We start from the raw sequence: 12,219 nt of genomic DNA, 5'->3' as shown, positions 1-12,219 counted from the left end.
TTCATTTCATGAATACATCAAGTACTCTGACTTATTCTTTTAATAAAACTTGCAGCGTCGCGTCGCATCCCGGTGTGAATTGACATTTGGCTCCAGCCAACTTCATTATCCTTTTACAATTTCTTGCAGCGAAAGAGCAAGTCACCACAACGTTGAACAAACTAGTATCAGCATCGGTGTATTATTTTGCACAAAAAGTAAACTCAGAGCATCATCTTTTACATCGTTGAACGCGATTGTGGTAAACAAAAGTCATACGCATACATAATGTCAAAAGCGAATTTGAACTTTGAGCACACACAAGTAGGTCGCTATTGCACGTTGTAATTCCAAGGACAATACGGGACGATGGCGTTGTAGATACGATACGACAGCTCTTGTCAACTGGACGTTGTTAAGAGAATAATGACGAAAAAACGCTGAATATTCATCCAAGTACGTAATGAAACACGAGTGCTTGTAATGAGTCAGCAATTAAACTAAAAAACACAACGCACCACGACTGCGGTAAAAATATGGATACACTGTTCCTATCGCTGTCCAGCCCGTACTAAAATAGCACATTAATCATACATTGTAAACGTACCTTAACTATGTATTATACAAATAAATCCCGCGTATTTTAATAATGCTATGTACACACGACTATGTTATAATGTATAATTTCTAAAAAATTCTGAACACATTTTCAATAAGATATGGGACATTTACTTGCTACGTGCCCGTCTTTACAACCGCTCACCTCCAACATGTATATGGCACAAATAAAAATTTGTAAAAAATATTTTCATTAATGCTATTATAAATAACAGTTAAAAGTTAAGACAAAAACGTAACATAAACTAATCTACAATTACAAAGTAAAAACGTCAAAATTTCTACTTGATTGTTTTAGTTTAGTGTATTTTAAGTTTTGTCATTAAATGTTTTTTATAACAACTTTAGTGTAAATTATGTTATACATATTTGAACCTCTCAAAAAGGGACATAAAATGTCAACTTGGACAAGCAGTTACTGAAATATTATCTTTACACATACATATATTTATTTATAGGCCCCATTTACGCGATTATCTAATAAGCATTTTACGTATATACGTGCGACATGAATGTTACATACACTTTATTAGTATTTTTTTTATTAAATAATAAATTCGTACCAACTAATTCATATTTTTATGTACTATCATCTCGTATCGAAAATTAAATAAACCTCAATCCTGTTATTATGCAAAATTAAATAAAGTGAAATAATGCGTGTATAAACATTTTTTTTAAATAACTAATATATTTATTACAATATACTGGTCACTCTGAGATCTGTTCTTCACCAATCTGGCTCCAATACTGTTACATTTCTTATTCTATACCGGGGCTCGGAAGACCACAACTCTACATAATATCCTGAAAATAAAATTTCTTTCACTCTGTCAAGTTTTTTGTTGATATGTCAGTCAGTTGTCCACAGATCCACTATTGCTTCGATCAATAATAATACCAAGAAGCTAAATGCTGTCTGCCTGAATTTGCATAAAGATGCAATATCACAACAGTTTCAATCTCTCTGTCTATCCATTGTCATTTACAATACTAGCTTGACCTAAGTTCGGAACTAGGCCATTGGTGTTAATTGTCCGATGATATTTATTTCATTTTATTCTTACGATCTTTCGCCACAGAGTTTCAAATGATGGAAATATCAATTATTAATCGAAGCAGTATTGACTACCCGCTAGACGTAGTATGATCAATTTTGAACATGAAACTACCGTGAGACTCACTCATATTAAATTATATTGTAACGGCTAACTCACATCTTAAATCGAGTTTAGCTGGACATGTTTCGGGCCCTTCTTCAAGAAAGAAGGGCTGCGAATTAGCCCGAAACATGTCCAGCTAAACTCGATTTAAGACGTGAGTTATCCATTACAATATCATGTAATATGTAGTATGATCACATAAAGTAAAAATAAAACTGTATTTTTCCCATGTCAACAAAAAATTAAGACAGTTGGATTTTGATTTTAAAACTGACTGTCTGTCTGTTTCCCTCCATAGAGAGCCCCGGTACAAGCCGAGTCTGTTAACTCAACGCATCCTCATTGTTGCATTATGATTTATGATCTATGGTCCATTGTACTTGTTATACAATACATATAACAAATAACTATGTATATGACATACCTAAGTAGAGGTAACTACATCTAATCTAACGTTAATTATCATATATTTAATTGGCAGATATGTTGGTGATGTCCATAGCTTATTTTGTGGCATATATTTTTTAAAACAACATTTGTAAATTACTGAAAAATATCTCTGCTGCAGGTAGGGTTCAGAAGACGGAAGTGAAAAGGTGTGAAATCTAAGGTTTTTGTAGGTTTTTTTCAACTACTATGCAATTAAGATAACGTGCCTGATATGACTAAAACATACATATGCTTTAGACCCAATTCTTAGTCTCTGAAATAAAATAAAAAATCATATGGTCACAGCTCCCATCGTCTGAACCCCGCCCGATCCTTTACAAAATTATCATTTAAAATTATTTTACTCATTACGATTATACATCCTTATAACTCTAGCAACATTTTAAGTGAGCCCGAACACACTTTCAGCTGGGAACACCGAGTTTGACAGCTGTCAAAACGATCTCTACCTCTAACGGTTTTTACTTTTTTTTTTGCATACATTATATCTAGTCTACTGGCAAAGTCGCGCCGGGGAATACATTTGCTCGAACAACGACGCGACTCGAATATCTTAAAAAAAAAACTGACGCATCGTTATTATACTTGATCAACAAATATATTATCGAGACTTCGCTGGTTCAACGCGTTAACGCTTCGTCGGTTCGACGGCACGTTGCGATAGCATACGGCGCTTAGCGTTCAGCGAACAACACTGCAACCAAAGCAGGTGTTGAATAAGCCACACACATTGTGACAGTGGTAAATAATTGAGCGTCTCGGCACATGAGACCGTCACCTAAAACATACGTTTGGTTCCAAACAAAACCAGCCATAGTACAAAAAACTGAAATATATATCTAAGACATCCCTAAAATTACAAATTTCTTTGTATTGACGTTTAAAAAATCTGTAATTCGAGGCGCTAGGTTACATAAGAAAAGTTTGTAGTTGTTAAATTTCTTCAATTTTGTAATTTTCTGCGCAATATTCTTAGTTTTTTTCCTGTAAGAACCTTCTACAAAGTATTATTATAACTTAAAAAAAGATGGATGAAATCGTTAGTCGTTGTCATAACTTGGCCTGCCCAAAGGAAACATAAATTCCATTTCATTTTTATATAGGTATAGAGATAGAAAGAAGGTATCATCTGCCCTATTTCTAAAAGAACGAAGGGCAACGTGCGACGGCGCAATGAAATCGCATGAAACCGATTTAAGGTACGGACATACTATTTAAAACCCGCCGCCACACCACGCTTGCACACGGCATCCAACGCGTGTCAGTATTAATCAGTCCCATATATTTATTATGGTTATAGGGGCTACTACGAAACTCTCAAATCGAACTTCGTATATCGCACCGTCCCTTTCACTCGCGTATTAAATGACATAAGCGTCAGCGGGACGGCAACATACGAAGTTCTAGTTTTGCACTTCGTGGTACAGGGCCAGGTGCGGATAGAAACATGCGTCGGAGGTGGCGTGGCGTCGCGTTTTAACAGCATGTCTCCGCCTTCTTTCGCATGTTTTAGGGAACGGTGCCACCGTGCCTCAACGTATCAAAAACCAGTCAGTTGTCCAAGCGTGTTCAGCGTACCATGCGCGCGTGTTATAAGTCGTCGGACCAGTACGGGTAGTGCGGGGCGGGCGCGGGCGGCGGCTCGTCGGCCGGGCAGTCGCAGTCGTCCAGCGCGGTGGTCGTCACCACGAAGTTACCGTAGTCGTCTGTGAGAGAGCTGTGACGCAGCGTCGAGCAGATGTGCCGCCGCCCGTTGGAGCTCCACGATCGCTCTGGAATAAATTAATAAATAAATGTCATGGGACACTTGACACCAATTGACCTAGTCCCAAACTAAGCAAAGGTTGTACTATGGATACTAGGCAACGGATAAACATACTTATATAGATAAATACATACTTAAATACATATTAAACATCCCAAGACCCGAGAACAAGCATTTGTATTATTCATACAAATATCTGCCCCGGCTAGGAATCGAACCCGGGACCTCAAGCTTCGTAGTCAGTTTCTCTAACCACTTAGCCATCCGGTCGTCAAGGAATAAGGAAACATTTTATTCCTTACCAGCTGTTTCCCGTAAATTAATTATATACCACTACCACGGTTACTATGCAATTATCCGGGATAAAAACTATCGTATGTCCTTCCCACCCAGTATACCAAACTATCTCGAAAGTCAGCCTTGATTAGATATATAAAATTTCATACTAGGAAATAAAAGCGTAATTAAATAATAGTAGATTGTTCAACAAGGGACTAAAACAAGCCATAATGATACGAGATGTTTAATCACCCGAGCAGAGCGAGATGTTGCGCGGTTTTTTCTTTTCTTTTATTGTTTATGAAGTGACGCTTTAATATGCTTGCATATTTACCCAAAAGTTTCACAATTGAAAACTATTTTAAAACTAATCGGACTATGCATAATACATTTTTTTCCTTAATGTAATTGAATAAATTAATATTCGTATCATTAATTGTGTTTCACGAAATTAAATCTTTTTTTTTTAATATTTTTGCACAGTTGTCATTTCGAGGTTATTTCCACGCCCTAAAAATCCTCCATTCACAAACACCGTGTTGCCTGTTAAGGGGTTTACAACATAAATAAAAAAAATAAAAAACTTTAATCCCTAGAAAATAAAAAGGAGCTTTAGTCCCGATATACAGAGACTAAACTAACATTTTATGAGCATGAGAAGTGAAAAGAAATGTATAATTTAAAATGTGATGCGTACCTTCACTGATGTCTACATCTGTGATCAACTCCTCATTCATGAGCGCTGACAACGCGTCGTCTGTGTGCTTCGAATCTGAAACAAGTAGTTATTTTATAACCAACTAGATCTTTTCTTAGCAGCGGGACACTATTACAGGCCATTTAAGAAAATATTATATTATAGTGTGACCTTAGTATCAATAATAATATTTTTTATAAAAACTAAACGACAATAAAAGCTCGAGAATCTGTAGTTCGGTCAATCTGCTGCCGTGCCTGGGTGTTACCTGTGTGTTGCGGCTGGGCGGGCAGCTGCGGCGGGGGCGCGGTGTTACCTGTGTGTTGCGGCTGGGCGGGCAGCTGCGGCGGAGGCGCGGTGTTACCTGTGTGTTGCGGCGGGCGGGCAGCTGCGGCGGGGGCGCGGTGTTACCTGTGTGTTGCGGCTGGGCGGGCAGCTGCGGCGGGGGCGCGGTGTTACCTGTGTGTTTGCGGCTGGGCGGCAGCTGCGGCGGGGGGGCGCGGTGTTACCTGTGTGTTGCGGCTGGGCAGGCAGCTGCGGCGGGGGCGCGGTGTTACCTGTGTGTTGCGGCTGGGCGGGCAGCTGCGGCGGGGGCGCGGTGTTACCTGTGTTGCGGCTGGGCGGGCAGCTGCGGCGGGGCGCGGTGTTACCTGTGTGTTGCGGCTGGGCGGGCAGCTGCGGCGGGGGCGCGGTGTTACCTGTGTGTTGCGGCTGGGCGGGCAGCTGCGGCGGGGGCGCGGTGTTACCTGTGTGTTTGCGGCTGGGCGGGCAGCTGCGGCGGGGGCGCGGTGTTACCTGTGTGTTGCGGCTGGGCGGGCAGCTGCGGCGGGGGCGCGGTGTTACCTGTGTGTTGCGGCTGGGCAGGCAGCTGCGGCGGGGGCGCGGTGTTACCTGTGTGTTGCGGCTGGGCGGGCAGCTGCGGCGGGGGCGCGGTGTTACCTGTGTGTTGCGGCTGGGCGGCAGCTGCGGCGGGGGCGCGGTGTTACCTGTGTGTTGCGGCTGGGCGGGCAGCTGCGGCGGGGGCGCGGTGTTACCTGTGTGTTGCGGCTGGGCGGGCAGCTGCGGCGGGGGCGCGGTGTTACCTGTGTGTTGCGGCTGGGCGGGCAGCTGCGGCGGGGGCGCGGTGTTACCTGTGTGTTGCGGCTGGGCGGGCAGCTGCGGCGGGGGCGCGGTGTTACCTGTGTGTTGCGGCTGGGCGGGCAGCTGCGGCGGGGGCGCGGTGTTACCTGTGTGTTGCGGCTGGGCGGGCAGCTGCGGCGGGGGCGCGGTGTTACCTGTGTGTTGCGGCTGGGCGGGCAGCTGCGGCGGGGGCGCGGTGTTACCTGTGTGTTGCGGCTGGGCGGGCAGCTGCGGCGGGGGCGCGGTGTTACCTGTGTGTTGCGGCTGGGCGGGCAGCTGCGGCGGGGGCGCGGTGTTACCTGTGTGTTGCGGCTGGGCGGGCAGCTGCGGCGGGGGCGCGGTGTTACCTGTGTGTTGCGGCTGGGCGGGCAGCTGCGGCGGGGGCGCGGTGTTACCTGTGTGTTGCGGCTGGGCGGGCAGCTGCGGCGGGGGCGCGGTGTTACCTGTGTGTTGCGGCTGGGCGGGCAGCTGCGGCGGGGCGCGGTGTACCTGTGTGTTGCGGCTGGGCGGGCAGCTGCGGCGGGGGCGCGGTGTTACCTGTGTGTTGCGGCTGGGCGGGCAGCTGCGGCGGGGGCGCGGTGTTACCTGTGTGTTGCGGCTGGGCGGGCAGCTGCGGCGGGGGCGCGGTGTTACCTGTGTGTTGCGGCTGGGCGGGCAGCTGCGGCGGGGGCGCGGTGTTACCTGTGTGTTGCGGCTGGGCGGGCAGCTGCGGCGGGGGCGCGGTGTTACCTGTGTGTTGCGGCTGGGCGGGCAGCTGCGGCGGGGGCGCGGTGTCAGTGGGCGTGTGGGGCGGCGTGGGCGCGGCGTCGGGGGCGCGGCGCCCGCCTCTCCGCTGCTGTTGGAGCTGCACTCCGGGCTGTACGGCGCCATCTGCGGACCCAGCCGGCCTCATCAGACACACATCTATTTTGTGATACTTATAAGACCCTGTCTGCACTGTGAATATTTTGTGCGCGATATTTATGACTATTTTTCAAAAAGTTATCCATTTTCCGTTGTCCTCTTATAAAAAATATATATATTTCCTGACGCTATTTCAACACAAAAATAAGTAATGTGTTTAAATATATATTATATACAAAACCTTGTGGCAAAGGCGATAAAAAGTCAGATAATCTTTGTTGTTGGCACCGATTTTTTCCTCGCAAGATTTCGCGACGTTTTCCTGACGTCAAGAAGTTTTGGATTTTTTATGTAATTAATTTATCATTTATAATGTCGTTCTTCGTGTCTAGTCTGTGTGTAGTCTCGTTAATAATTTCTTGACAAACTGATTTCTTGTCAATTTCATGACGGAACCACTTTTGATAAATACTCTTATTCGCGCGAATTATATTCCGCCCTTTGCATACAATTTCTTTGCGATTTTTTTACCGCCAGTCTGGGTACTCGTGTAAAATTCAATGTGTTACAGAATTGCGAGAAAAAAACCGCGCGAAAAAAAATCGAAATCCAGTCAGGGCCTAAGGGTAATCCTTAACCCAAGGCCAAAACATCAGCCTGAGCGGCTGTTTCACCAATAATTGTAAAATTTTATGGGTCGGATAAATGTGATGCTGTCTCTGTTTATTCGGACAACACAAAAAGAGATGAAATCACAAATATCTGTCAAAAAAAATATCAATAGGCGGTGAAACAGGGGGTAAACCTACCATTGTATTGTATAACTCTTTAGTAATACCCTATTATAATAAACCACTAGTATAACATATTCAAGGTGATTTTCCACTTGAAATTTGTATGGCGGCGCCGCGGCGGCCCGCAGCGTGCGCGCGAGAATGCATACAAATTTCAATTCTCGTCTCGTCTCGCCTCGCCGGTGGAAAATATTTAGTATGATGTTGTTACTGTTGTTGCGCTACCCTACATTTGACAGTGACGATAAAAATGACGACGAAAATGCGGGTAGTTGTGCGCCGGTGTTAGTTTCGTCGGTTAGTCGCGCTAGCAGAACGGTAGCGCGCAGTGCGCGTGTTGCGACAGAAGCCGAGTCGCGTTGCTCCTAGGAAGAAGGGCTACGAATTAGCCCGAAACATATCGAGCTAAACTCGATTTCAGACGTGAGTTATCCGGTACAATATCATTTAATATGAGTGAGTCTCACGGTAGTTTTGTTACTATCTTACAACACAATATGGATTCTTTGATCCTGAAATAAATGCTTTTTTAAAGGATTTTTAAGGATTCTGCATCGGATACGTGGAATACTCACCCTTAGCGAGCGTCGGCGGCGCGGCGTGACTTCGGACTGCTTGTAGTTGGTATCCATGGCCCAGTAGGAGCCCTTGCCCGGGTCGTCCTTGCTGCGGGCCACCTTCATGAAGCACTTGTTCAGGGACAAGTTGTGCCGGATGGAGTTCTGGAATTAGAGTAAAGAATGTTACCGGTTAAGGTAGAAAGAGAGTTTGAAGAGGGGGCCAAAAGATGTGAAGGGGTACCGTTTTCGCGCTCACCAGTTGGCGCCACTGTAGACAAAGGTCCTGCCTGAAGTATAGTGGATAGTTTGTTATTTATTATGGGCATGAAACAAAATTTACATTCAAATTACATTTAATACCTTAAAACTGTACACCATAAAAATATCGAGCATGCCACAGTGTTGTGTAGCCTCGTTTTGTTCGGAAAAAAGGGAGAACCTAGGTTTCCGACCGAAAGATAAAAGTATCTCAAAACACAGACATTAATTTGCCATAGTTAATTTCAGGTTGCAAAATATTCACAAAATTATTCTAATTATAGGTAAATAAACCCGTGTAGCTCACCCAAAAACAGTGACATTTGACATTTCGGTGACCTCCACTACACTAGCGCCTCTAGCGGCGAATTCATACGCGATAGCCATCATTACATTGAATGAATCTTTCTTTGAAAAAATGTTCTTCAAATATTTTTGCTGAAGTTTGACATTTTCATTTGAAGTCAGACCAGTAAAGTGTATCTATATCAAAATTGCAAAGAACTCTGGTATAGTAAATATCTCACCATCCAGCCTTTCCCTGCTTCCCTGTAGTAGGGGAAAGCACTGCATATATATGTGTAAATCTCGTTCAGGGTCATCTTTCCATTTGGAGAACTGCTGATGGCCAGCCGGATCATACTTGCATAGCTGGAACAAAATTTAAGGTCATTATTATAGGCTTCATTAAATAGAGTCTAACATCTAGTCTAGTCTAGCATGGTGTAAGGTTGTCTTGCTCTGAAGATGAGCTCTGTTTGAGTTCGAAACGCGTCAGTGTAGTGTGGTGGTGGTGATGGATGGGTTTGTGTGATTTCTGTGTGTTCTTAAAGTGTGGAGGTGGAGGAACTGCATGAACACGCATATTAAACATAAACTTAGCTATCATATGTATAATTCTCATTTATTTCACTTTATGAGGTAAAGATGTTCTTACATAAATTTATTTTATATATTCATATGATTATGAATTGAAACAAAATAAGTCTAAATAAATAACACGATATTTTAGACTACCGCATTCATTACTATTTTTTTTATGAATGAAATGTTCCGCGTACCTTGTTTTTAGAGTAGCTTGACATTTCGGCACAGTTGCATGCGCCATGATCACAATAAAACTAAATAGATGTCTGTTGCGTTTAACCCACTGAACTGATTTAGATGAAATTTGGTATGGAGATAGTTTGAAAGGAAATGACAATAGGATAGTTTTTATTCTGGAAAATTTTAACATTCTCGTAGGACAGATAAACAAATTCTGAGCGGATATAGTTGCAGGGAAAAATAGATTTGTTTAATTTTTAAAAAGTGACCATGAATAACTATTTATACAGCAATCAGATTCTGATAAATTTTTGCTAATGGAGGCTTATTTTTAAATCTGAAGAAAAAACACCCCTATTATGTAATAGGGGATGATTGTTGTTTTACCAATATTTTTTTTGTTAAAGAGAATTTGTTCTTTCCAGCCTTTGTCCCACAGTGGGTTAGAGACTCCTCTAAGAATAGGAGGGGAGCCAGATTTAGTGGTCTGGAGGCCTTGGGGCAACAAATGAGTAGAGCCCCTCTCACCCCTGCAAAAACTATTTCCCAAATAAAATGAACAATTGTATAAATTACTGTAAGTAAAGGTAAAACACAAAAAAAAACAGTGGTCTACTGGTGTTTACTCCTCGATATTTGAAAACAAAATTTAGAAGTCTATTGTGGGGGGCCCCTCTTTTGTGGAGGCCCCCCCGGATGCCCTCCCCTAAATCCGCCTTGGGAGGGTGAGAAATTTTTCTTGTTTTTTTTTCATTACTGCTTTTCTCTAGTAATCCTCAGGCTAAAATAAAAGCAAATAAGAATGCTTATTTAATTCATGACTGAATAAGCCACGCCATACTGCAAAGGTATAATCAAAAAGCATCTAGACATGACATAAGGTTTAAGGCTACTCAATAAAAATATAATTAAATAAATATATTATTAGTATACCAGTTTCATCCAGTTAAAAACCACACATTCCAGGTTCCTACTTGTAATAACTCAAGAATTTCCTAGTTTTAGATGAATCATGTTGTTATTCTAATAAAATCATAGCTTCAAGGAAAACAGACATCCCTCTAGTTAACACAAAGTAACCAATTTCAAACCATTGTTATAAAAATAAGGCATACAATTGAATGCTCTGTAACATTTGTTGATAAAAGCACAAGGTGACTTTGTGTTGGAATATTTCATAGCTCAGGGGACTAAGGAAAAAATTTAATACTATTTTCAGATTTGAGGCCCTCTTGGGGCCAGAGTAAGTTTTTTGGGTTTTATAATATGCAATTTATCACAAGTTTTACAGTGAAGGAAATAATTGTGAGGAGAGCTGCATACACATGCAAAGAAATTCAATGGTGTGTGTGAAGTTCCTAATTCGCACTGGGCCCTTATGGGTTCTGAGAGGAGGCCTGGGCCCACCAGTGGGCAGAATCAGATATTTAATTTCATCAACTCTAATAGTGATAATTATACAACTATTAATATCAATCAACTGGAACAAATCACAAATTTCATAATGAGTAATCATATTATGATCTCTACAATATATTGTGATTATTAATAAAAAAAAAAATATCATGGGACAATTTCACACCAATTGACCTAGTCCCTACTGCCTAGTAAAGCTTGTATTATGGATACTAGGCAATGGATAAACATACTTTATAGATAAATACATATTTAAATGCCCAAGACCTGAGAACAAACATTCGTATTATTCATACAAATATCTGCCCTGGCCAGGAATCAAACAGGACCTCAAGCTTCGTAGTCAGGTTCTCTAAACACTTAGCCATCCGGTCATCTATTAGAATATAAATTTTAGCATTTTTTTGTACTATTAGTTACGGTAAGTAACAGGGAGTTACCTATAGGCGGGTTTGGCGTGTTTGATCTTGTTAGGGTTCTCCTTGAGGTCGGCCTCCTTGTTGTTGTTCTCCTGCAGGCCGAGCGGCTGCACGCCCTCGAACAGGAAGCGCGGGATGGGGCCCAGCGGGCTGTGCCGCGGCGGCCCCGGGCTGTACGCCGGGAGCCATTCCACGCCTGGCGAGTCGCTCATTGTTCCATCCAAACACTCGCACTGCACTTCACGACCCCCCGACAAACTTGATAACGCCGTTTTGATCAGAGAACGCGCCAAAGAAGGCGCTCCGTGGGCGTAACGCACGCTCGCAACCTTTTACGAAGAGGATCCTCACAATTCATTGTAGCGCACCAAGATCGGGAATCCTTGAAATGACGATGTTACAGAGCTCTTCGGCGGTGAACTGATATATCACGCGCGGGACGAGGAAAACGTAACGACACAAAAATATAGCAGAAGACGTTAATTAACGACGGAAAATAACATAAAAAATGAAATAAAATTGGTTTCCTGAAATTATTATGACATTTGAAGCACCTACAACAAGGAAAATGGCGGCGGCGGTCATCATTCCTCATTCTTTTTTTTCGCTACCAATAATGCGTAGTATTTCTTAGTGTGTTAATATTTTTTCAATTTCTCATCTGAAACTAAAAATATGAATAAATTATAAGTTACATTACCAAATTCAAAATAAATTAAACAAAGTTCAATTGATTGAGCGAGCATAGAGTTTATTTTTGTTACTGGTAACTTACCAAAATTGCCAGCTTATTTATTTTATTTAAAAAACTG

At 42.7% G+C, this 12,219-nt stretch overlaps 1 pseudogene; it reads right to left on the bottom strand.

Annotated features, from left to right (window-relative positions):
• Positions 1 to 1,708: 1,708 nt before the first annotated feature.
• Positions 1,709 to 12,009, bottom strand: LOC141436828 (forkhead box protein I3-like; annotated as a pseudogene).
• Positions 12,010 to 12,219: the final 210 nt, after the last annotated feature.

Source organism: Choristoneura fumiferana, chromosome 17 (genome assembly GCF_025370935.1).
Source record: "Choristoneura fumiferana chromosome 17, NRCan_CFum_1, whole genome shotgun sequence".
Lineage (NCBI taxonomy): Eukaryota > Metazoa > Arthropoda > Insecta > Lepidoptera > Tortricidae > Choristoneura > Choristoneura fumiferana.
Note: the sequence above shows the minus strand (reverse complement) of the source record. Positions and strands in the feature narration are given on the sequence as shown.